Source organism: Pseudophryne corroboree, unplaced genomic scaffold, assembly GCF_028390025.1.
Source record: "Pseudophryne corroboree isolate aPseCor3 unplaced genomic scaffold, aPseCor3.hap2 scaffold_576, whole genome shotgun sequence".
In the NCBI taxonomy this organism is placed as follows: domain Eukaryota; kingdom Metazoa; phylum Chordata; class Amphibia; order Anura; family Myobatrachidae; genus Pseudophryne; species Pseudophryne corroboree.
Window position 1 is genome coordinate 35,768 of NW_026970175.1, and position 24,206 is coordinate 59,973.

General features: G+C 42.4%; 13 non-coding genes across 13 annotated transcripts; 1 reads left to right on the top strand and 12 right to left on the bottom strand.

Moving 5' to 3' along the window:
- The first annotated feature begins 377 nt into the window (after nucleotides 1–377).
- Nucleotides 378–451, top strand: TRNAN-AUU (transfer RNA asparagine (anticodon AUU)). The gene has a single exon. It is a non-coding gene; the product is annotated as a tRNA-Asn (tRNA).
- Nucleotides 452–5,818: 5,367 nt separating this feature from the next.
- On the bottom strand, nucleotides 5,819–5,934 carry LOC135033904 (U5 spliceosomal RNA). Its single transcript, XR_010229220.1, has one exon. It is a non-coding gene; the product is annotated as a U5 spliceosomal RNA (small nuclear RNA).
- Nucleotides 5,935–6,209: 275 nt separating this feature from the next.
- LOC135033875 (U5 spliceosomal RNA) lies at nucleotides 6,210–6,325 on the bottom strand. Its single transcript, XR_010229193.1, has one exon. It is a non-coding gene; the product is annotated as a U5 spliceosomal RNA (small nuclear RNA).
- A 12,645-nt stretch (nucleotides 6,326–18,970) lies between these two features.
- LOC135033857 (U1 spliceosomal RNA) lies at nucleotides 18,971–19,133 on the bottom strand. The gene has a single exon (XR_010229179.1). It is a non-coding gene; the product is annotated as a U1 spliceosomal RNA (small nuclear RNA).
- A 152-nt stretch (nucleotides 19,134–19,285) lies between these two features.
- On the bottom strand, nucleotides 19,286–19,449 carry LOC135033738 (U1 spliceosomal RNA). Its single transcript, XR_010229077.1, has one exon. It is a non-coding gene; the product is annotated as a U1 spliceosomal RNA (small nuclear RNA).
- A 674-nt stretch (nucleotides 19,450–20,123) lies between these two features.
- Nucleotides 20,124–20,286, bottom strand: LOC135033755 (U1 spliceosomal RNA). The gene has a single exon (XR_010229093.1). It is a non-coding gene; the product is annotated as a U1 spliceosomal RNA (small nuclear RNA).
- A 152-nt stretch (nucleotides 20,287–20,438) lies between these two features.
- On the bottom strand, nucleotides 20,439–20,602 carry LOC135033708 (U1 spliceosomal RNA). Its single transcript, XR_010229048.1, has one exon. It is a non-coding gene; the product is annotated as a U1 spliceosomal RNA (small nuclear RNA).
- A 674-nt stretch (nucleotides 20,603–21,276) lies between these two features.
- On the bottom strand, nucleotides 21,277–21,439 carry LOC135033807 (U1 spliceosomal RNA). Its single transcript, XR_010229140.1, has one exon. It is a non-coding gene; the product is annotated as a U1 spliceosomal RNA (small nuclear RNA).
- A 152-nt stretch (nucleotides 21,440–21,591) lies between these two features.
- LOC135033709 (U1 spliceosomal RNA) lies at nucleotides 21,592–21,755 on the bottom strand. The gene has a single exon (XR_010229049.1). It is a non-coding gene; the product is annotated as a U1 spliceosomal RNA (small nuclear RNA).
- Nucleotides 21,756–22,429: 674 nt separating this feature from the next.
- LOC135033766 (U1 spliceosomal RNA) lies at nucleotides 22,430–22,592 on the bottom strand. The gene has a single exon (XR_010229104.1). It is a non-coding gene; the product is annotated as a U1 spliceosomal RNA (small nuclear RNA).
- Nucleotides 22,593–22,741: 149 nt separating this feature from the next.
- LOC135033802 (U1 spliceosomal RNA) lies at nucleotides 22,742–22,906 on the bottom strand. The gene has a single exon (XR_010229135.1). It is a non-coding gene; the product is annotated as a U1 spliceosomal RNA (small nuclear RNA).
- A 670-nt stretch (nucleotides 22,907–23,576) lies between these two features.
- LOC135033776 (U1 spliceosomal RNA) lies at nucleotides 23,577–23,739 on the bottom strand. The gene has a single exon (XR_010229116.1). It is a non-coding gene; the product is annotated as a U1 spliceosomal RNA (small nuclear RNA).
- Nucleotides 23,740–23,891: 152 nt separating this feature from the next.
- On the bottom strand, nucleotides 23,892–24,055 carry LOC135033704 (U1 spliceosomal RNA). The gene has a single exon (XR_010229044.1). It is a non-coding gene; the product is annotated as a U1 spliceosomal RNA (small nuclear RNA).
- Between the last annotated feature and the right edge of the window lie 151 nt (nucleotides 24,056–24,206).

A 24,206-nucleotide genomic window follows, 5' to 3' on the forward strand; every position in this document is an offset into this window, starting at 1 on the left:
TTCTCTGCAACCCACTGCTAAATTGTGCTTCCTAGCTGTTTTTTATAAAATCACTTAATTAAATCTAACTCTGATTACGTCAGAGAAGGCCAGGTACCCTACACCATAAGAGGGGGTTTGAAATTTTGACTTGTCTACTTAAAGATCACCAAAATCTGATGACAAGGTCAATTACATCCCTGGGTGGGATTGAACCACCAACCTTTTGGTTAATAGCCCATGTAAGTGCAAGAAATCCTGAAGCACTCACTCATCATGGGAAAGTACCAATGTGTTTCTTACAAAAATTCTCCAGATTATTGACTTTTTAAAGTTTTTCTAGGAAACGTTCTAGATGAATGCTTATTAGCCTTTGTCAGTATTGACTTTCGCAAGGTGTCTCTGTGGCGCAATCGGTTAGCATGTTTGGCTATTAACCAAAAGGTTGGTGGTTCAATCCCACCCAGGGATGTAATTGACCTTGTAATCAGATTTTGGTGATCTTTAAGTAGACAAGTCAAAATTTCAAAAACCCCCCTTATGGTGTAGGGTACCTGGCCTTCTCTGATGTAATCAGAGTTAGATTTGATTAAGTGATTTTATAAAAAAAACAGCTAGGAAGCACAATTTAGCAGTGAGTTGCAGAGAAAAAAAATTATGCTGGCAGAAAAGTCCAATTGAGTGATTAAACAGCTCTTAATTTTCTGATTTTATGTTTATGCTAACAAATTTGCTCTCTGAAAAGTGTCCACAAAGCCAAGTCTCTGATTAACACCTTTGTAGGAATGGTTTTTCACCTATTACTGAATTAAACTTGCTTCATTGGAAAGGCATCAAAGATGCATCCTCATTTCAATGTCTACTGAAATAATACAGGTTGACACCAGGAAACGTCACTGCATCCTTGCTGCTTCCTCATGGGGAAGTCTGTTTAATGTGAAAACAAGGTGATATCTAATCAGCACACAGGTAAGGAATTAAGAAAATCTTTCTTTATGGGTGAAGATGTTTCTCACAAATTGTTGTCCCAATGCATCATTGAAATTCAAGATGGAAGATGATTTTCATATATCACTTGTACATTTTGCATTGCTCTTCTGGTGACAATGTAGTTTGTTTTTGTCAATTACCATTTCAGTAATAGGGTAAAGAAAATTAAGTGGATTTTTTAAAGAAAACAATGCTGTCAATATACTATTAAAACAAATTAAAATGATAAAAGTTATTGTACTTTAAGTAAAAATAAAAGTGCCAAAATATCAATCCCAGTTTTTGATTACTTTAATTATAAAAAAAAAAATGCACATAGCAGAGGATAGTTTCGATCAATCGACCTCTGGGTTATGGGCCCAGCATGCTTCCATTGCACTACTCTGCTGCTCATGGAAGTGTCAGAGATCCTGAAGACTAAATTGATTAAAGGCCTTAAAGTACTGGACTATAAGGAAAGACTTACTAGGCTGAATATTTATACACTAGAAAAGAGGTGCCTAAGAGGAGATATTATTAATATCTTCAAATATGTAAAGATACATAACAAAGAGTTATCAGAGGAATTATTTATTAAAAGAACACGTGGTCACTCGCTGCGACTGGAGGAAAGTTCAGAACGCAATGGAGGAAAGGTTTCTTCACTGTTAGGGCAATCAGGATGTGGAATTCCCTGCCAGGGAAGGTGGTAATGGCGGACTCTGTAATTGGATTTAAAAAAGGAATGGATACATTTCTGAATGAAAAAGCTATCCAAGGTTATAATACTTAAAATATCAACATGGTTAATCCGGGGGTAACATGAGTTATAGTAGCTAACTAGTCATAAAACATTATTCAGCAAGTATGTAGAATCATCACAACTTAAAACAGGTTGAACACGATGGGCAATTTGCCTCTATTCAACCTCAAAAACTATGTTACTATATTACTATGTTATTGTAGTATACAGAACACCACAATGCAATGAGCAGTGATAGTGAGCACTGATGAGGATACTAGAACTGACACTGAGCAGCAAGATGCAGCACTGGACTATTAGTAATGTACTGTATTATGCTGAGCAACACAATGCAGCACAAGACAATGAACAGTGATACTGAGCACTGATGAGGATACTACTGAGAACTGACACTGAGCAGGAGAGACACACTACTAGTATTACTGAGCAGCAATAAGTAACCACTGATACTGAGCACTGATATTGAGATTTCCACTGAGAGAACATAGCCACGTCCTCTCCGCTCTCTCTTCAATGCACGAGTAAAAATGGCAGCAACGCGCAGCTCTTTATATGGAATCCGAATCTCGCGAGAATCCGACAGCGGGATGATGACATTTTCCCTTGTTCAGGTTTTCCGAGTCAGGCGGGAACAACCGAGCCTGCCTCGGACCAGTGTAAACCACGTGGAGTTCGTGGGGAATTCGGTTCTCGGAGAACCGAACCCGCTCCTCTCTACCTTATACCCTATCAATTTTTTTATTTTCAATCTAAGCCCCTGCAGTTTTCTGTAAGCATCTGCTTCGCTATGATGATCAACAAGTCACAAGGGCAAACACTCAGGGTTTGAGGCGTAGATCTTAGGACCAGCTGCTACAAGCATGGCAGAGGTGTCACTATCACTGGTGACACCCAGAGAGGTGGCGAGGGAGATTGTAATGCAGTGCGCGCAGATAAGCAGTGCAATGGTAAAAAGGAGGCATGGTTTCATAGGTAGGGGCGTGGCCTGGTGGCCTGAATCTACATTTTGTTGCTCCGGATGTCCCGGGGGTTGGGGGCTGCACCCGGGGACTAGTGTGTGAGCGGTGCTGGCTCCTGCAAAGTGACAGGGCATGGCCACCCAGCATGACGCCTCCCTTCTTGACCATGCTGTAATTGCAGTCGCACTGCAGTTCAGCGTGATCATAAAAAATGGTGTAGGCTCCTGCTGGTGCAGACTGTATGTGCGCGCAGGAAGCCGCCACCATTTTTGTGATCACAGCGGCTGAATGTGATGTCATACAGTCGCTGTGACCACGCCCCCTGTGTCTCCTCCGTTGCAGACCCCATTTTGAAGCCTTGCCCCCGCACCGCTCCATCCCTGACTTGGAAATGGAGTGTTGCTGACCCACCTCTCCCCCCCTTCCCCGCCCCGATTGACAGGCAGAGGCGATCACATTCTCTGCGGGGTGCCGCAGAAAATGCAGGCACATGCGTATGCTCTTAGCAATTTTTGCAGTTGGATCGCTTATTGTGATTGCAATCCAACCTGAATCAGGCCCTATTACCTATCACAATGCGCTGCGGGCAGTACAAAATTGGGTTAATATAGGAGAAAAACCCCCAGACCTGTGCTCCTTAACTGTACCTGGTGGCTAGTGGAGCGGCTGCCCAGTAATCAGTGTCCACCGCAGTGCGCACACGGCCCACCCCCTACGGCCTCGCTCCCCTTCAGCAGCGGCCTCGTGATCCGGAAGGGTGGTGTGTGTGTGACTGACCTTAGGATGAAACCGGAGCCTCCGCTGCAGTGACCCAGCAACCAGGGCACGGGAGTATACAGCGCCGCTGGGAGTGATGAAGCTGCAGTAAAGATGTCTATTAGACCTAGCCTGCTGCAGCCCTTGTAGATTCTCATAAAACAAGTTCTTCTTTTCTTGTCAAAATTAATAGCTAAGAATAGGCTGCCTGAGGCAGGCCCCTGTTAATTGGCCTGCTACTGAAGGCACCAACTACAAACTGAGCTCCCTGTTCATGGAAGCGGGGTTATAGAGGAGAATGCACTGAGCTTCTTGGGAACAGTCAAAAGCTTTGAGCCGGTTGGTGCCTCAGATCAAGATCCTACTCTACACCCCAATGTGAATCCTTGTGGAGTCCAGTGTACCCCACAGAAGAAATTAATGTGTCACACCCATTGGCAGCAACCTTAGAATAGCTGCTGACGGGCACAATTGAGAAAGGAAGGGGGGGGGGGACATTTGAATCCAGCACATAGATGCAATTCAAATATGTAATTCGTACCTTCCTATTTTAAAATATAATGGATGAACCTCACCCTGTGAGAACAATCTTCATGATCAAGAGATCTCATATGCAAAATAAATATGAGTTGGGATAGGGCTGGGGAGGGCTGCTCGGGCAGCACCTCCCCCGTCAAGTTAAGGAGATTCAACTGAGGAAGCACAAGGGAACTCTCGTCTGGGGACAACAACTGCAGGGAGACCACATCTTTTCAGATGAACATGGGAGGGCGGAAGGCTGCCTAATACTGAAGCGCCATATGCAACAACTAGTACAAGCATTCCTGGGGGAAGGTCTGCAGCAGACGGATTTGCATACGGTGATGTTATCCAAGCACTGGGCCAAAGTTGACTGGAACCCTCATCTGCATATGAAAAGAGAAAAGGGGCATGCAGGGCATGGCGGCCTTTTGCAGTGCTTGGATGACCCCTAGTTCACATTAAACACCCCCACCCTCCTTTGGTGTGGGGCTCATGTTGGCCATGCCCCATCCCCTGAAGCATTCAAGCTGATTTCTTGCAGCAGCTGGGCACTGTAACAGCTCCAGAGCTGTTCTGTAAGGCAAGTAAAAGGGTGTGGGCCCTGCAGCACCACCTGTAGTTCGCATTGTGCGTTGGAAGGCACAAAGTAAGCAGACGGGAGGAGAAGTCAGGATAGTGCGCAAGGGCATTCTTTTCTCTTAGTCCGTAGAGGATGCTGGGGTCACATTAAGAACCATGGGGTATAGACGGGATCCGCAAGAGACATGGGCACTTTAAGACTTTCAAAGGGTGTGAACTGGCTCCTCCCTCTATGCCCCTCCTCCAGACTCCAGTTATAGGAACTGTGCCCAGGGAGACGGACATTTCGAGGAAAGGATTTATTGTTAAACTAAGGTGAGCATCTTACCAGCTCACACCTTAAACATGCCGCAGAACGTGGCATTCAACAGAACACAAGCCAACGGCATGAACAATTGCAGCAAAAAGCTGACCAGAACCATAACACAACATGTGTATAACCACAAGTAATAACTGCAGACACAGTATGGACTGGGACGGGTGCCCAGCATCCTCTACAGACTAAGAGAAAAGGATTTACCGGTAGGTATTAAAATCCTATTTTCTCATACGACCTAGAGGATGCTGGGGTCACATTAAGAACCATGGGGTTATACCAAAGCTCTTGAACGGGTGGGAGAGTGCGTACGACTCTGCAGCACCGAATGACCCAACTTAAGGTTATCATCAGCCAAGGTATCAAACTTGTAAAACTTAGCAAAAGTGTTTACTAAATAGCTGCTCGGCAAAGTTGCAATGCCGAGACTCCCCGACCAGCTGCCAAGGATGAACCCACCTTTCTAGTAGAATGGGTCTTCACCTACTTCAGTAACGGCAATCCTGCCGTGGAACGAGCATGCTGAATCTTACCACAGATCCAGCGCATAATGGTCTGCATGGAAGCAGGACACCAAATCCTGTTGGGAGCATACAGGACAAACAGAGCCTCTGTTTTCCTAATCTGAACCGTTCTGGTGACATACATTTTCAAAGTTCTGACCACAGCCAGAGACTTTGACTCAACGAAGGTGTCAGTGGCCAAAGGCACCATGTGGAAAGATGAACCACCTTCGGCAGAAATTGTTGACGTGTCCTCAATTCTGCTCTATCTTCATGAAAGATCAAATAAAGGCTCTTGTGATACTGCATGGTTTGTACTGTTTTCCATGTGCTCCCAGACCTTTAAGCAAGTAGCATGGTCAAGAAAGTTCTGTTTGAAAAGAAACAACATTTACTGTCATTGTTATGCAAATAAACTTACATTAAAGCTAACAAGAAAGCACACTCGTTCTGTCTTTAAACTGATAAAAGAAACCCCAATAATATGGGGCATGCAAAAATTGAGATAAAACTCAGTTTTGCTCCTCTCCACGGAAATCTTTAATAAAAGGCGAAATATTTGTTAGTTCTGAAGAGAAACCAGAGCATGACCAAGATTCCACCTGTCGCCTGAGTGCCATGCCAGCAGTTCTCATTCAGCTGAAAGTGAGCACCCAATTTGAATGAAAGAAAGCAGATTTCTCACCAGGCTTCCCCTTGCTATAAACATGGTTTGTACTCTTTTCCATGTGCTCCCAGATCTTTCAAGCAATTAGTGTGGTCAAGAAAGTTCTGTTTGAAAAGAAACAAACATTTACTGTCATTTCTATGCAAATGAGCTTACATTAAAGCACACTCGTTCTATCTTTAAACCGATAAAATAAAACCCCAATAAGATGGGGCATGCAAAAATTGAGATAAAACTCAGTTTTGCTCCTCTCCACGGAAATCTTTAGTAAAAGGCGAAAGATTTGTTCGTTCTGAAGAGAAACCAGAACATGACCAAGATTCCACCTGTCGCCTGAGTGCCATGCCAGCAGTCCTCATTCAGCTCAAAGTGAGCACCCAATTTGAAAGAAAGAAAGCAGATTTCTCACCAGGCTTCCCCTTGCTATAAACATGGTTTGTACTCTTTTCCATGTGCTCCCAATGAAGCATGTTTAATTTAGTAATAGGTGAAAAACCATCCCTACAAAGGTGTTAATCAGATACTTGGCTTTGTGGACTCTTTTCAGAGAACAAATTTGTTAGCATAAAAATAAAGCCAGAAAATGAAGAGCTGTTTAATCACTCAATTGGATTTTTCTGCCAGCATATTTCTTTTTCTCTGCAACCCACTGCTAAATTGTGCTTCCTAGCTGTTTTTTTTATAAAATCACTTAATCAAATCTAACTGATTACATCAGAGTAGGCCAGGTACCCTACACCATAAGAGAGGGTTTGAAATTTTGACTTGTCTACTTAAATATCACCAAAATCTGATCACAAGGTCAATTACGTCCCTGGGTGGGATTGAACCACCAACTTTTTGGTTAATAGCCGTACACACTAACTGATTGCGCTACAGCGACACTTTGTGAAAGTACATACTGACAAAGGCTAATAAGCATTCATCTAGAACGTTTCCTAGAAAAACTTTAAATAGTCAATAATCTGGAGAGTTTTTGTAAGATGTTTCTTCCATCAACCAATGAAGAAACACATTGGTACTTTCCCATGATGAGTGAGTGCTTCAGGATCTCTTGCACTTACATGTGCAGCAGAGTACTGTAATGGAAGCATGCTGGGTCCATAACCCAGAGGTAGGCAGATTGAAATTATCCTCTGCTATATGCATTTTTTTTTTGTTAATTAAAGTAATCCAAAACTGGGATTGATATTTTTGCTCTTTTTATTTTACTTAAAGTACAATAACTTTTACCTTTTTAATTTGTTTTAATAGTATATAGACAGTATTGTTTTCTTTCAAAAATCCACTTAATTTTCTTTACCCGATTATTAAAATGGTAATTGACAAAAACAAACTACATTGTCACCAGAAGAGCAATACAAAATGTACAAGTGATATATTAAAATCATCTTTCCAGCTTGAATTTCAATGATGCATTGGGGCAACGATTTTGTGAGAAACATCTTACCCTTAAATAAAGATTTTCTTAATTCCTTACCTGTGTGCTAATTAGATATCACCTTTTTTTCACATTAAACAGACTTCCACATGAGAAAGCAGCAAGGATGCAGTGGCGTTAATGTTTCCTGGTGTCAACCTGTATTATTTCAGTAGATATTGAAATGAGGATGCATCTTGCTGCCTTTCCAATGAAGCAAGTTTAATTTAGTAATAGGTGAAAAACCATCCCTACAAAGATGTTAATCCGATACTTGGCTTTGTGGACACTTTTCAGAGAATAAATTAGTTAGCATAAAAATAAAGCCAGAAAATGAAGAGCTGTTTAATCACTCAATTGGATTTTTCTGCCAGCATATTTCATTTTCTCTGCAAACCACTGCTAAATTGTGCTTCCTAGCTTTTTTTTGATAAAATCACTTAATCAAATCTAACTCTGATTACATCAGAGTAGGCCAGGTACCCTACACCATAAGAGGGGGTTTGAAATTTTGACTTGTCTACTTAAAGATCACCAAAATCTGATGACAAGGTCAATAACATCCCTGGGTGGGATTGAACCACCAACCCTTTGGTTAATAACCAAACACACTAACCGATTGCACCACAGAGACACTTTGCGAAAGTACATACTGACAAAGGCTAATAAGCATTCATCTAGAACGTTTCCTAGAAAACTTTAAAAAGTCAATAATCTGGAGAGTTTTTGTAAGATGTTTCTTCCATCAACCAATGAAGAAACACATTGGTACTTTCCCATGATGAGTGAGTGCTTCAGAATCTCTTGCACTTACATGTGCAGCAGAGTACTGCAATGGAAGCATGCTGGGCCCCTTAACCCAGAGGTAGGCAGATTGAAACTATCCTCTGCTATATGCATTTTTTTTTTGTTAATTAAAGTAATCCAAAACTGGGATTGATATTTTTGCTCTTTTATTTTTACTTAAAGTACAATAACTTTTACCATTTTAATTTGTTTTAATAGTATATTGACAGTATTGTTTTCTTTCAAAAATCCACTTAATTTTCTTTACCCTATTATTAAAATGGTAATTGACAAAAACAAACTACATTGTCACCAGAAGAGCAATACAAAATGTACAAGTGATATATTAAAATCATCTTTCCAGCTTGAATTTCAATGATGCATTGGGGCAACGATTTTGTGAGAAACATCTTCACCCTTAAATAAAGATTTTCTTAATTCCTTACCTGTGTGCTAATTAGATATCACCTTGTTTTCACATTAAACAGACTTCCACATGAGAAAGCAGCAAGGATGCAGTGGCGTTAATGTTTCCTGGTGTCAACCTGTATTATTTCAGTAGATATTGAAATGAGGATGCATCTTGCTGCCTTTCCAATAAAGCAAGTTTAATTTAGCAATAGGTGAAAAACCATCCCTACAAAGATGTTAATCAGATACTTGGCTTTGTGGACACTTTTCAGAGAACAAATTTGTTAGCATAAAAATAAAGCCAGAAAATGAAGAGCTGTTTAATCACTCAATTGGATTTTTTTGCCAGCATATTTCTTTTTCTCTGCAAACCGCTGCTAAATTGTGCTTCCTAGCTGTTTTTATAAAATCACTGAATCAAATCTAACTCTGATTACATCAGAGAAGGCCAGGTACCCTACACCATAACAGGGGTTTTTGAAATTTTGACTTGTCTACTTAAAGATCACCAAAATCTGATAACAAGGTCAATTACATCCCTGGGTGGGATTGAACCACCAACCTTTTGGTTAATAGCCGTACACACTAACTGATTGCGCCACAGCGACACTTTGCAAAAGTACATACTGACAAAGGCTAATAAGCATTCATCTAGAACGTTTCCTAGAAAAACTTTAAATAGTCAATAATCTGGAGAGTTTTTGTAAGATGTTTCTTCCATCAACCAATGAAGAAACACATTGGTACTTTCCCATGATGAGTGAGTACTTCAGGATCTCTTGCAATTACATGTGCAGCAGAGTACTGTAATGGAAGCATGCTGGGTCCATAGCCCAGATGTAGGCAGATTGAAACTATCCTCTGCTATATGCGTTTTTTTTTGTTAATTAAAGTAATCCAAAACTGGGATTGATATTTTTGCTCTTTTATTTTTACTTAAAGTACAATAACTTTTACCATTTTCATTTGTTTTAATAGTATATTGACAGTATTGTTTTCTTTCAAAAATCCACTTAATTTTCTTTACCCGATTATTAAAATGGTAATTGACAAAAACAAACTACATTGTCACCAGAAGAGCAATACAAAATGTACAAGTGATATATTAAAATCATCTTTCCAGCTTGAATTTCAATGATGCATTGGGGCAACGATTTTGTGAGAAACATCTTCACCCTTAAATAAAGATTTTCTTAATTCCTTACCTGTGTGCTAATTAGATATCACCTTGTTTTCACATTAAACAGACTTCCACATGAGAAAGCAGCAAGGATGCAGTGGCGTTAATGTTTCCTGGTGTCAACCTGTATTATTTCAGTAGATATTCAAATGAGGATGCATCTTGCTGCCTTTCCAATGAAGCAAGTTTAATTTAGTAATAGGTGAAAAACCATCCCTACAAATGTGTTAATCAGAAACTTGGCTTTGTGGACACTTTTCAGAGAACAAATTTGTTAGCATAAAAATAAAGCCAGAAAATGAAGAGCTGTTTAATCACTCAATTGGATTTTTTTGCCAGCATATTTCTTTTTCTCTGCAACCCACTGCTAAATTATGCTTCCTAGCTGTTTTTATAAAATCACTGAATCAAATCTAACTCTGATTACATCAGAGAAGGCCAGGTACCCTACACCATAAGAGGGGGTTTGAAATTTTGACTTGTCTACATAAAGATCACCAAAATCTGATAACAAGGTCAATTACATCCCTGGGTGGGATTGAACCACCAGCCTTTTGGTTAATAGCCTTACACAGTAACTGATTGCGCCACAGCAACACTTTGCAAAAGTCCATACTGACAAAGGCTAATAAGCATTCATCTAGAACGATTCCTAGAAACATTTTAAAAAGTCAATAATGTGGAGAGTTTTTGTAAGATGTTTCTTCCATCAACCAATGAAGAAACACATTGGTACTTTCCCATGATGAGTGAGTGCTTCAGGATCTCTTGCACTTACATGTGCAGCAGAGTACTGTAATGGAAGCATGCTGGGTCCATAACCCAGAGGTAGGCAGATTGAAACTATCCTCTGCTATATGCATTTTTTTTGTTAATTAAAGTAATCCAAAACTGGGATTGATATTTTTGCTCTTTTATTTTTACTTAAAGTACAATAACTTTTACCATTTTAATTTGTTTTAATAGTATATTGACAGTATTGTTTTCTTTCAAAAATCCAATTAATTTTCTTTACCCAATTATTAAAATGGTAATTGACAAAAACAAACTACATTGTCACCAGAAGAGCAATACAAAATGTACAAATGATATATTAAAATCATCTTTCCAGCTTGAATTTAAATGATGCATTGGGGCAACGATTTTGTGAGAAACATCTTCACCCTTAAATAAAGATTTTCTTAATTCCTTACCTGTGTGCTAATTAGATATCACCTTGTTTTCACATTAAACAGACTTCCACATGAGAAAGCAGCAAGGATGCAGTGGCGTTAATGTTTCCTGGTGTCAACCTGTATTATTTCAGTAGATATTGAAATGAGGATGCATCTTGTTGCCTTTCCAATGAAGCAAGTTTAATTTAGTAATAGGTGAAAAACCATCCCTACAAAGATGTTAATCAGATACTTGGCTTTGTGGACACTTTTCAGAGAACAAATTTGTTAGCATAAAAATAAAGCCAGAAAATGAAGAGCTATTTAATCACTCAATTGGATTTTTTTGCCAGCATATTTCTTTTTCTCTGCAACCCACTGCTAAATTGTGCTTCCTAGCTGTTTTTATAAAATCACTGAATCAAATCTAACTCTGATTACATCAGAGAAGGCCAGGTACCCTACACCATAACAGGGGTTTTCGAAATTTTGACTTGTCTACATAAAGATCACCAAAATCTGATAACGAGGTCAATTACGTCCCTGGGTGGGATTGAACCACCAACCTTTTGGTTAATAGCCTTACACAGTAACTGATTGCACCACAGCAACACTTTGCAAAAGTCCATACTGACAAAGGCTAATAAGCATTCATCTAGAACGATTCCTAGAAACATTTTAAAAAGTCAATAATGTGGAGAGTTTTTGTAAGATGTTTCTTCCATCAACCAATGAAGAAACACATTGGTACTTTCCCATGATGAGTGAGTGCTTCAGGATCTCTTGCACTTACATGTGCAGCAGAGTACTGTAATGGAAGCATGCTGGGTCCATAACCCAGAGGTAGGCAGATTGAAACTATCCTCTGCTATATGCATTTTTTTTTGTTAATTAAAGTAATCCAAAACTGGGATTGATATTTTTGCTCTTTTATTTTTACTTAAAGTACAATAACTTTTACCATTTTAATTTGTTTTAATAGTATATTGACAATATTGTTTTCTTTCAAAAATCCACTTAATTTTCTTTACCCGATTATTAAAATGGTAATTGACAAAAACAAACTACATTATCACCAGAAGAGCAATATAAAATGTTCAAGTAATATATTAAAATCATCTTTCCAGCTTGGATTTCAATGATGCATTGGGGCAACGATTTTGTGAGAAACATCTTCACCCTTAAATAAAGATTTTCTTAATTCCTTACCTGTGTGCTAATTAGATATCACCTTGTTTTCACATTAAACAGACTTCCACATGAGAAAACAGCAAAGATGCAGTGGCGTTAATGTTTCATGGTGTCAACCTGTATTATTTCCGTAGATATTGAAATGAGGATGCATCTTGCTGCCTTTCCAATGAAGCAAGTTTAATTTAGTAATAGGTGAAAAACCATCCCTACAAAGATGTTAATCAGATACTTGGCTTTGTGGACACTTTTCAGAGAACAAATTTGTTATCATAAAAATAAAGCCAGAAAATGAAGAGCTGTTTAATCACTCAATTGGATTTTTCTGCCAGCATTTTTCTTTTTCTCTGCAACTCACTGCTAAATTGTGCTTCCTAGCTGTTTTTTTTATAAAATCACTTAATCAAATCTAACTCTGATTACATCAGAGAAGGCCAGGTACCCTACACCATAAGAGGGGGTTTGCAATTTTGACTTGTCTACTTAAATATCACCAAAATCTGATCACAAGGTCAATCACGTCCCTGGGTGGGATTGAACCACCAACCTTTTGATTAATAGCTGAACACACTAACCGATTGCGCCACAGAGACACTTTGCAAAAAGTAAATACTGACAAAGACTAATAAGCATTCATCTAGAACGTTTCCTAGAAAAACTTTAAAAAGTCAATAATCTGGAGAGTTTTTGTAAGATGTTTCTTCCAGCAACCAATGAAGAAACACATTGGTACTTTCGCATGATGAGTGAGTGCTTCAGGATCTCTTGCACTTACATGTGCAGCAGAGTACTGTAATGGAAGCATGCTGGGTCCATAACCCAGAGGTAGGCAGATTGAAACTATCCTTTGCTATATGCATATTTTTTTGTTCATTAAAGTAATCCAAAACTGGGATTGATATTTTAGCTTTTATTTTTACTTAAAGTACAATAACTTTTACCATTTTAATTTGTTTTAATAGTATATTGACAGTATTGTTTTCTTTCAAAAATCCACTTAATTTTCTTTACCCTATTATTAAAATGGTAATTGACAAAAACAAACTACATTGTCACCAGAAGAGCAATACAAAATGTACAAGTGATATATTAAAATCATCTTTCCAGCTTGAATTTCAATGATGCATTGGGGCAACGATTTTGTGAGAAACATCTTCACCCTTAAATAAAGATTTTCTTAATTCCTTACCTGTGTGCTAATTAGATATCACCTTGTTTTCACATTAAACAGACTTCCACATGAGAAAGCAGCAAGGATGCAGTGGCGTTAATGTTTCCTGGTGTCAACCTGTATTATTTCAGTAGATATTGAAATGAGGATGCATCTTGCTGCCTTTCCAATGAAGCAAGTTTAATTTAGTAATAGGTGAAAAACCATCCCTACAAAGATGTTAATCAGATATTTGGCTTTGTGGACACTTTTCAGAGAACAAATTTGTTAGCATAAAAGTAAAGCCAGAAAATGAAGAGCTGTTTAATCACTCAATTGGATTTTTTTGCCAGCATATTTCTTTTTCTCTGCAAACCACTGCTAAATTGTGCTTCCTAGCTGTTTTTATAAAATCACTGAATCAAATCTAACTCTGATTACATCAGAGAAGGCCAGGTACCCTACACCATAAGAGGGGTTTTTGAAATTTTGACTTGTCTACTTAAAGATCACCAAAATCTGATAACAAGGTCAATTACGTCCCTGGGTGGGATTGAACCACCAACCTTTTGGTTAATAGCCTTACACACTAACTGATTGCGCCACAGCGACACTTTGCAAAAGTACATACTGACAAAGGCTGATAAGCATTCATCTAGAACGTTTCCAAGAAAAACTTTAAATAGTCAATAATCTGGAGAGTTTTTGTAAGATGTTTCTTCCATCAACCAATGAAGAAACACATTGGTACTTTCCCATGATGAGTGAGTGCTTCAGGATCTCTTGCAATTACATGTGCAGCAGAGTACTGTAATGGAAGCATGCTGGGTCCATAGCCCAGAGGTAGGCAGATTGAAACTATCCTCTGCTATATGCATTTTTTTTTGTTAATTAAAGTAATCCAAAACTGGGATTGATATTTTTGCTCTTTTATTTTTACTTAAAGTACAATAACTTTTACCATTTTAATTTGTTTTAATAGTATATTGACAGTATTGTTTTCTTTCAAAAATCCACTTAATTTTCTTTACCCGATTATTAAAATGGTAATTGACAAAAATAAACTGATGAGGATACTACTGCAGTCTTTGTTTCGTCTGTACCCGCTGAAAGAGCAGCAAAAGTTGGAGATCTTGATGGGACAGTTGAAAGGGCTTGCACTTAGAGAGGTTACTTCCTGGCCTACTGAAGAGAAGAAGACTGTGGACCAGATCCTCAACAGGCTTGCTACCACATTTGACACAAGGACAGTGTCAGAACTTAAAATGCACTTCTTTGCTCGAAAGCAACAACCAGGAGAGTCACTACGGGGCTATGCCCTCAGCTTTCAGGAAGCACTCAGAGATGTTCAGCAAGCAGACCCTGAGGAAGTGCATGACAAAGAGAAAATGTTATTGGACCAGTTCACTGAAGTTGCAAGGGGCGAATTTGTAAAAACTCAGCTGCGACTATTGAGATTGCAGAAGCCTGGAAGCACATTCCTGGATTTTAAAGAGGCTGCGATTAAAGTTCTAGGCTCCAGTCTTACTTCAGGGGCTGTTCCACAAGAGTCTATTCCAGAGATGCCACGGTATCAAGAGAATTCTGATGCCCAGGAGTCAAGTTTTAAAGGAGCTACTTACCCACCTACAGTAAAAGGAGTGACAGTGCCATGTTCAAAGACATGCATATTTGACTCTTCTAGTGAGTTACGAAGTCTGCTGGCTGAACTGACACGTGGTGTGACAGAGATGCGCAGAGACCTGCAGATTCTGAAGAGACAGCAGGCACTGCTCCATGAAGAAATGGAATGGTGCCAGGAGAGGAGACCACTGAACAGTTCCCAATGGGACCTACATAGAAACAGGGAGACACTTTTTTCCAACCACTTTGCCTCCCAAAGGCGACCCATTTTTCAAAGCTGTGAAGGAAGCGGACAAATTAAGAGAGAATTTGAGCAGCCAGATCATTTAAACTCCAAATTCATGTGGTTAACCCGTTATGTTAGCCAATGCCCGGTGGTTCAAGTTTGCATCAATGGAGTCTCAATGCCCGCTCTCTTAGACACTGGATCACAAGTGACCACAATACAAGCAACACAGTTTGAGCAGCATTGGACTGAGGAACAGATGTTTCCGTCAACTTCCACATTGATAAACCCGATTGCAAGCAATGGGCACTGCATCCCTTGCAAAGGATACTGGGAAGATGAAATTCAAATCGGACGAACAGTGCTACCACAGCAAGGCTTCATCATCACCACTGCCCAAGATGATGGATTGCCTCCAGTGATAGTGGGCATGAATGTGTTGCGGAACTGCTGTGAGGAGCTCGTAGCAGCACTCCAAGGAGAGTTTCAAACTGACAAGCTCCAGGAGAAACAAGGCCTTCAACCTGGGATAGCCAAACAAAAGGGAAGAATGATAACAGAATTATCTGTAAGAGAGGAACATGAAAAAAATAAGGCCAGCCAAATAATGATAGAAATGCCCATCTCCAGTGTCCAGATTATCCGAAAGAATGCTTCAATGTTAGGCATGAATAATATAGCATCCAGTTCTAGAAACTGTGAGCAACCTATTCAAGGAACCAGTTTTGACCACCTGCAAGATAAAAGTCAGATGATAAGACACCTCAAAGCCTTACTGAAGATTGGGAAATACCTGACCAAGCGACAAAGGCAAGAATCCTCGCCAGAACTCCTGAAGTTGTTGAGACAGCGAGAAAGGCTGTTTGAAGAGAAAGGACAGTTGGTTCGATGTAGTGTGGATCCTAATACTCATTACAAGTCAGGTCACCCTGGGTGCAAAAGGATGGAAACAAGCATCTGGAAAAAGTTCTTTTGGGTTGAAATGAGGGAAGACATCAAGAGATGGTGCCGAAACTGTCCAACCTGTTCTGTAAGAAGAACCTTGCTGCCTCTTTCTCTCCAGAATCCATTGTCCCAAACTAGCTGTGATACTGAATCCCAAGATGGAATGGAAGAGGCTCATAAAATGTATTTACAGCAGACTAAGGTGGTTTGTCACCGACAAGGAGGCAAGAAGACTAGGGCTTGCAAAACAGAAAACCACCATAGTCAGCTGCAGTTTTGTACAGCATGTCCCAAAGACAGTTTAGAAAGAGTTCAATACTCATCCATGGCAGGGGGGTTGAGGTTTCCTAGACAAACTTTTCAAGACCATATACTGTCCAGATTTCAACCGATTGCTCCAGGAGCATGTGTTAATGTACTATAGCACAAAAGGAATTATACCTATCAGATACTGATGTTAAAAATGTTGATAAATGTTAATGTTTCAGACATAATCTGTGTTCACTAATGAATGTGACTGGATATAGTGAGAAGTTTATATAGGGATAAAACCAAAATGCGTGAGGACACGCATGTTTTGGGGGGGGGCACGTGTGATATCCCATAACAACAAGGACATTTTTGACAACAGTGTAGTTGCCTGTGCCATTTTAAATAAAGTTTATTTAAAAGAAAATTGAACAGCAGTTTGAGAAGTCAGTTGGAGCCATGGTGAGGAAAGAGCTGGCGACGCCATTACGCAGAGATGAGCAGCTGAGAGAGGGGAGACAAATAAGCTGAAAATTGCATGAGAGAGTAAGCAGTAGTGCAAAATACAGCAGTGGAAGTGCAGCAATTAACAAGTAAGAACGCCATGACACTCTCAGCCAAGAGAGTGCACAGCAAGTGTCAGAGACAGGAGAGTATAAAGCCTTTATACCAATGCTGACTGGCCTACATCTGAGGGGAAACTGCCTCAGAAACATCTATTGACTGGGTGAGATAAATCCATATTTATACTGAAACCTACTCCACTGCAAAGGACATTATCCTATATTTACTATACCTATGCAGCGATTTACATGGGAAGCAGCTCCAGTTTGTTTTAAACAATCATCTTTACTACACAGAGCTACAATATTTTGTTCACAGCTAAAGGAGACAATAGCTGCATATAACTATGTAACAACATAACCGGGCCCCAACGTGCACATAGAGACTCCCTGCAGTGACACCAATGTTATCTTGGACTTAAATATTGTCTGCATAAGTTGATTTCTATTACTAAGCAACATAGTATTAATCTCAGATTTAGTTATATTACCATTTGTGTAATGACTTAAAGTGTATATGGTGTCTGTGTTTAAGTTGCTTGAATCAAATCTTTCCCTTCCCTACTGTAATCAGTTCCTTTTCTGAGTTATGTGGTAAACCATTTATTCTTTCATACAAAGCCCTGCCTGCCTTTCTTTGTGTCTGGGGAAACCTTGCCTCTCTGCCAGGAATAGAGAAGAGCTGCTGCTGAAGGAGGAATAGTCCATCAAGGTATCCCTGACCTGTTCCACATAGTTTACACACTTGTTATACCGGGGTGTTACATTGTGTGTGACTGACCTTAGGAAGAAACCGGAGCCTCCGCTGCAGTGACCCAGCAACCAGGGCACGGGAGTATACAGTGCCGCTGGGAGTGATGAAGCTGCAGTAAAGATGTCTATTAGACCTAGCCTGCTGCAGCCCTTGTAGATTCTCATAAAAAAAGTTCTTCTTTTCTTGTCAAAATTAATAGCTAAGAATAGGCTGCTTGAGGCAGGCCCCTGTTAAGTGGCCTGCTACTGAAGGCAACAACTACAAACTGAGCTCCCTGTTCATGGAAGCGGGGTTATAGAGGAGAATGCGCTGAGCATCTTGGGAACAGTCAAAAGCTTTGAGCCGGTTGGTGCCTCAGATCAAGATCCTACTCTACACCCCAATGTGAATCCTTGTGGAGTCCAGTGTACCCCACAGAAGAAATTAATGTGTCACACCCATTGGCAGCAACCTTAGAATAGCTGCTGATGGGCACAATTGAGAAAGGAAGGGGGGGGGACATTTGAATCCAGCACATAGATGCAATTCAAATATGTAATTTGAACCTTCCTATTTTAAAATATAATGGATGAACCTCACCCTGTGAGAACAATCTTCATGATATAGAGATCTCATATGCAAAATAAGTATGAGTTGGGATAGGGCTGGGGAGGGTGGCTGCTCGGGCAGCCCCTCCCCCGTCAAGTTAAGGAGATTCAACTGAGGAAGCACAAGGGAACTCTCGTCTGGGGACAACAACTGCAGGGAGACCACATCTTTTCAGATGAACATGGGAGGGCGGAAGGCTGCCTAATACTGAAGCACCATCAAATATCAAACCATATGCAATAACTAGTACAAGCATTCCTGGGGGAAGGTCTGCAGGAGACGAATTTGCATACGGTGATGTCATCCAAGCAGTGGGCCAAAGTTGGCTGGAACCCTCATCTGCATATGAAAAGAGAAAAGGGTTATGCAGGGCATGGCGGCATTTTGCGGCGCTTGGATGACCCCTAGTTCGCATTAAACACCTCCACCCTCCTTCGGTGTGGGGCTCATGTTGACTATGCCCCAGCCCCTGAAGCATTCAAGCTGATTTCTTGCAGCAGCTGGGCACTGTAACAGCTCCAGAGCTGCTCTGTAAGGCAAATAAAAGGGTGTGGGCCCTGCAGCACTACCTGTAGTTCGCATTGTGCGTTGGAAGGCACAAAGTAAGCAGACGGGAGAAGTCAGGATAGTGCGCAAGGGCATAGAAGGGAGCGGCTCAAGAAAAGAGAAGTGGAAACAGACAGCAAACTAGGCTGGAGAGAGACCTGAGACAAAGAGATCTGAATTATACGAGAGCCGACCAGGGGAAACACAAATTATGCAGTCAAGTTTCCCACATTTGGGGAAATCGCAGGGGCAGCACAGCCAGAGTGCAATGGGTGAGCCTTGCCCTTGGAGAAGCACCTTCAAGATCATAGTATCTCACCTGGCAGGTAAATAGGAGTTGGGCTAGAGCTGGGGAGGGTCGCTGCTCGGGCACCCCCCTGTCAAGTGAAGGAGATCCAACTGAGGCAGCACAATGGAACTCTCGAAAGAAGAACAAGGCTAGAGGAAGATCTGAGACAAAGAAATCTGACTTTTACCAGAGCTGACCAGCGGAAAACACAAACACAGTCCCCCACTACCACAAATAATGCAGGCGAGTTTCCCACATTTGGGGAAATCACAGGGGTCAGCATACCCAGAATGCAATGAAAGAACCTCACCCTGGGTGAACAATCTTCATGACCATGGTGTCTCCTATGCAAAATAAGTATGATTTGGGATAGGGCTGGGGAGGGCCGCTGCTCAGGCACATCTCTGTCAAGTAAAGGAAATTCAACTGAGGCAGCACAAGGGAACTCTCATCTGGGGACAACAACTGCAGGGAGAACACATATTTTCAGATGAACATGGGAGGGCAGAAGGCTGCCTAATACTGAAGCACCCCCAAACAACAAACCAAATGCAACAACTAGTGCAAGCATTCCTGGGGGAAGGCCTGCAGCAGATGGATTTGCATATGGTGATGTTATCCAAGCAGTGGGTCAAAGTTGGCTTCAACCCTCGTCTGCATATGAAAAGAGAAAAGGGGCGTGCAGGGCATGGCGGCCTTTTGCGCTGCTTGGATGACCCCTAGATCGCATTAAACACCCCCACCCTCCTTTGGTGTGGGGCTCATGTTGGCCATGCCCCATCCCATGAAGCATTCAAGCTGATTTCTTGCAGCAGCTGGGCACTGTAACAGCTCCAGAGCTGCTCTGTAAGGCAAGTAAAAGGGTGTGGGCCCTGCAGCACTACCTGTAGTTTGCATTGTGCATTGGAAGGCACAAAGTAAGCAGACGGGAGGAGAAGTCAGGATAGTGCACAAGGGTATAGAAGGGAGGGGCTCAAGAAAAGAGAAGTGGAAACAGACAGCAAACTAGGCTGGAGAGAGACCTGAGACAAAGAGATCTGAATTATACGAGAGCCGACCAGGGGAAACACAAATTATGCAGTCAAGTTTCCCACATTTGGGGAAATTGCAGGGGCAGCACACCCAGAGTGCAATGGGTGAGCCTTGCCCTGGGAGAAGCACCTTCATGATCATAGTATCTCACCTGGCAGGTAAGTAGGAGTTGGGCTAGAGCTGGGGAGGGTCGCTGCTCGGGCACCCCCCTGTCAAGTGAAGGAGATCCAACTGAGGCAGCACAAAGGAACTCTCGAAAGAAGAACAAGGCTAGAGGAAGATCTGAGACAAAGAAATCTGACTTTTACCAGAGCTGACCAGAGGAAAGCACAAACACAGTCCACCACTACCACAAATAATGCAGTCGAGTTTCCCACATTTGGGGAAATCACAGGGGTCAGCATACCCAGAGTGCAATGAATGAACCGCACCCTGGGAGAACAATCTTCATAACAATGGTATCTCCTATGCAAAATAAGTATGATTTGGGATATGGCTGGGGAGGGCCGCTGCTCAGGCACATCTCTGTCAAGTAAAGGAGATTCAACTGAGGCAGCACAAGGGAACTCTCATCTGGGGACAACAACTGCAGGGAGAACACATATTTTCAGATGAACATGGGAGGGCAGAAGGCTGCCTAATACTGAAGCACCCCCAAACAACAAACCAAATGCAACAACTAGTGCAAGCATTCCTGGGGGAAGGCCTGCAGCAGATAGATTTGCATATGGTGATGTCATCCAAGCAGTGGGTCAAAGTTGGCTTCAACCCTCGTCTGCATATGAAAAGAGAAAAGGGGCGTGCAGGGCATGGTGGCCTTTTGCGGCACTTGGCTGACCCCTAGTTTGCATTAAACACCTCCACCCTCCTTCGGTGTGGGGCTCATGTTGGCTATGCCCCAGCCCCTGAAGCATTCAAGCTGATTTCTTGCAGCAGCTGGGCACTGTAACAGCTCCAGAGCTGCTCTGTAAGGCAAGTAAAAGGGTGTGGGCCCTGCAGCACTACCTGTAGTTCGCATTGTGCGTTGGAAGGCACAAAGTAAGCAGAAAGGAGGAGAAGTCAGGATAGTGCGCAAGGGCATAGAAGGGAGCGGCTCAAGAAAAGAGAAGTGGAAACAGACAGCAAACTAGGCTGGAGAGAGACCTGAGACAAAGATATCTGAATTATACGAGACCTGACCAGGGGAAACACAAATTATGCAGTCAAGTTTCCCACATTTGGGGAAATCGCAGGAGCAGCACACCCAGAGTGCAATGGGTGAGCCTTGCCCTTGGAGAAGCACCTTCATGATCATAGTATCTCACCTGGCAGGTAAGTAGGAGTTGGGCTAGAGCTGGGGAGGGTCGCTGCTCGGGCACCCCCCTGTCAAGTGAAGGAGATCCAACTGAGGCAGCACAAAGGAACTCTCGAAAGAAGAACAAGGCTAGAGGAAGATCTGAGACAAAGAAATCTGACTTTTACCAGAGCTGACCAGAGGAAAGCACAAACACAGTCCACCACTACCACAAATAATGCAGTCGAGTTTCCCACATTTGGGGAAATCACAGGGGTCAGCATACCCAGAGTGCAATGAATGAACCGCACCCTGGGAGAACAATCTTCATAACAATGGTATCTCCTATGCAAAATAAGTATGATTTGGGATATGGCTGGGGAGGGCCGCTGCTCAGGCACATCTCTGTCAAGTAAAGGAGATTCAACTGAGGCAGCACAAGGGAACTCTCATCTGGGGACAACAACTGCAGGGAGAACACATATTTTCAGATGAACATGGGAGGGCAGAAGGCTGCCTAATACTGAAGCACCCCCAAACAACAAACCAAATGCAACAACTAGTGCAAGCATTCCTGGGGGAAGGCCTGCAGCAGATAGATTTGCATATGGTGATGTCATCCAAGCAGTGGGTCAAAGTTGGCTTCAACCCTCGTCTGCATATGAAAAGAGAAAAGGGGCGTGCAGGGCATGGTGGCCTTTTGCAGCACTTGGCTGACCCCTAGTTTGCATTAAACACCTCCACCCTCCTTCGGTGTGGGGCTCATGTTGGCTATGCCCCAGCCCCTGAAGCATTCAAGCTGATTTCTTGCAGCAGCTGGGCACTGTAACAGCTCCAGAGCTGCTCTGAACGGCAAGTAAAAGGGTGTGGGCCCTGCAGCACTACCTGTAGTTCGCATTGTGCGTTGGAAGGCACAAAGTAAGCAGAAAGGAGGAGAAGTCAGGATAGTGCGCAAGGGCATAGAAGGGAGCGGCTCAAGAAAAGAGAAGTGGAAACAGACAGCAAACTAGGCTGGAGAGAGACCTGAGACAAAGAGATCTGAATTATACGAGACCTGACCAGGGGAAACACAAATTATGCAGTCAAGTTTCCCACATTTGGGGAAATCGCAGGGGCAGCACACCCAGAGTGCAATGGGTGAGCCTTGCCCTGGGAGAAGCACCTTCATGATCATAGTATCTCACCTGGCAGGTAAGTAGGAGTTGGGCTAGAGCTGGGGAGGGTCGCTGCTCGGGCACCCCCCTGTCAAGTGAAGGAGATCCAACTGAGGCAGCACAAGGAAACTCTCGAAAGAAGAACAAGGCTAGAGGAAGATCTGAAACAAAGAAATCTGACTTTTACCAGAGATCAGAGGAAAACACAAACACAGTCCCCCACTACCAACAAATAAAGCAGTCACGTTTCCCACATTTGGGGAAATCACAGGGGTCAGCATACCCAGAATGCAATGAATGAACCTCACCCTGGGAGAGTAATCTTCATGACCATGGTATCTCCTATGCAAAATAAGTATGATTTGGGATAGGGCTGGGGAGGGCCGCTGCTCATGCACATCTCTGTCAAGTAAAGGAGATTCAACTGAGGCAGCACAAGGGAACTCTCATCTGGGGACAACAACTGCAGGGAGAACACATATTTTCAGATGAACATGGGAGGGCAGAAGGCTGCCTAATACTGAAGCACCCCCAAACAACAAACCAAATGCAACAACTAGTGCAAGCATTCCTGGGGGAAGTTCTGCAGAAGACGGATTTGCATACGGTGATGTCATCCAAGCAGTGGGTCAAAGTTGGCTTCAACCCTCATCTGCATATGAAAAGAGAAAAGGGGCGTGCAGGGCATGGCGGCCTTTTGCGGTGCTTGGATGACCCCTAGTTCGCATTAAACACCCCACCCTCCTTTGGTGTGGGGCTCATGTTGGCCATGCCCCATCCCCTGAAGCATTCAAGCTGATTTATTGCAGCAGCTGGGCACTGTAACAGCTCCAGAGCAGCTCTGAACGGCAAGTAAAAGGGTGTGGGCCCTGCAGCACTACCTGTAGTTTGCATTGTGCATTGGAAGGCACAAAGTAAGCAGACGGGAGAAGTCAGGATAGTGCGCAAGGGCATAGAAGGGAGCGGCTCAAGAAAAGAGAAGTTGAAACAGACAGCAAACTAGGCTGGAGAGAGACCTGAGACAAAGAGATCTGAATTATACGAGAGCCGACCAGGGGAAACACAAATTATGCAGTCAAGTTTCCCACATTTGGGGAAATCGCAGGAGCAGCACACCCAGAGTGCAATGGGTGAGATTTGCCCTGGGAGAAGCACCTACATGATCATAGTATCTCACCTGCCAGGTAAGTAGAAGTTGGGCTAGAGCTGGGGAGGGTCGCTGCTCGGGTACCCCCCTGTCAAGTGAAGGAGATCCAACTGAGGCAGCACAAGGGAACTCTCGAAAGAAGAACAAGGCTAAAGGAAGATCTGAGACAAAGAAATCTGACTTTTACCAGAGCTGACCAGAGGAAAGCACAAACACAGTCCCCCACTACCACAAATAAAGCAGTCGAGTTTCCCACATTTGGGGAAATCACAGGGGTCAGCATACCCAGAATGCAATGAATGAACCTCACCGTGGGAGAACAATCTTCATGACCATGGTATCTCCTATGCAAAATAAGTATGATTTGGGATAGGGCTGGGGAGGGCCGCTGCTCAGGCACATCTCTGTCAAGTAAAGGAGATTCAACTGAGGCAGCACAAGGGAACTCTCATCTGGGGACAACAACTGCAGGGAGAACACATATTTTCAGATGAACATGGGAGGGCAGAAGG